This window comes from Brassica oleracea, chromosome C2, assembly GCF_000695525.1.
Source record: "Brassica oleracea var. oleracea cultivar TO1000 chromosome C2, BOL, whole genome shotgun sequence".
Classification (NCBI taxonomy): Eukaryota; Viridiplantae; Streptophyta; class Magnoliopsida; order Brassicales; family Brassicaceae; genus Brassica; species Brassica oleracea.
In genome coordinates, this window is record NC_027749.1 from 12,735,196 (window position 1) to 12,736,663 (window position 1,468).

Genomic DNA, 1,468 nt, shown 5'->3' on the forward strand with positions numbered 1-1,468 from the left:
ATGGAGCCTTTTCTCTACATGGTCCCTTATCTGCTTGTTGAGTGCGCTTCCTCAGACGAACTACGTGCCCAATACAGCCTGGAGCCATTCACATATGAGAGACCGATCAATATACCTCCGGCCCTCTACATGGTCCCTTATCTGCTTGTTGAGTGCGCTTCCTCAGATGAACAACGTGCCCAATACAGCCTAGAGCCTTTCACATATGAGAGACCGACCAATATACCTCCGGCCCGAGCTGGTGATTGTGACGTGTACACTCTAAAGTACATTGAATGTCATGCTCTTGGGATAGAGTTTAGTAAAAAAAACTTTGCTAAGGCCAACGGGAAGAGTATGAGGGATAAGATGACGGTGGATATATTTAAAGAGCTTCCTGACGCGCATGAGTTCGAAAATAAGGACATGGATGACATCCTGGGTACGTATGACGGGTGATAAACAGGCCACTTTAGATGATTTTGTATGATAGATTAGGCTGATGTGTGTATTTGAACTTGATCCCTATTTTTTATTTGAACTTGATCCCTATTTTGTAACTATATTATGCGCAGAAGATTTACAGTTAAGTCGTCTGGAATGTTGGACGACTTAACTATAGGTAGTCTGGAAAGTCTTCTGAGCAGTGACCTTTTGTAACTATATTTCGGATAATATAAAGGGCAAGACCATCTCAAATTTGTTTGGTAGTTCAATTTGACAAAGAAGTTGACACAGATAAGTTCATAACACAAATTTTTAGTACATAGACTGAACACTAGACGACTAACTTGAAGGTCTTCTGGAAGAAAAAACCCAGGTTGACTAACTGGACGACCTTCTGGACGACTTAATTGAAGGTCTTCTGGAAGACTAATCACTGGACGACTCACTTGAAGGTCTTCTGGAAGAAAAAACCCAGGTTGACTAACTGGACGACCTTCTGGACGACTTAATTGAAGGTCTTCTGGAAGACTAATCACTGGACGACTCACTTGAAGGTCTTCTGGAAGAAAAAACCCAGGTTGACTAACTGGACGACCTTCTGGACGACTTAATTGAAGGTCTTCTGGAAGACTAATCACTGGACGACTCACTTGAAGGTCTTCTGGAAGAAAAAACCCAGGTTGACTAACTGGACGACCTTCTGGACGACTTAATTGAAGGTCTTCTGGAAGACTAATCACTGGACGACTCACTTGAAGGTCTTCTGGAAGAAAAAACCCAGGTTGACTAACTGGACGACCTTCTGGACGACTTAATTGAAGGTCTTCTGGAAGACTAATCACTGGACGACTCACTTGAAGGTCTTCTGGAAGAAAAAACCCAGGTTGACTAACTGGACGACCTTCTGGACGACTTAATTGAAGGTCTTCTGGAAGACTAATCACTGGACGACTCACTTGAAGGTCTTCTGGAAGAAAAAACTCTGGACGACTAACTGGACGACCTTCTGGACGACTTAATTGAAGGTCTTCTGGAAGACTAA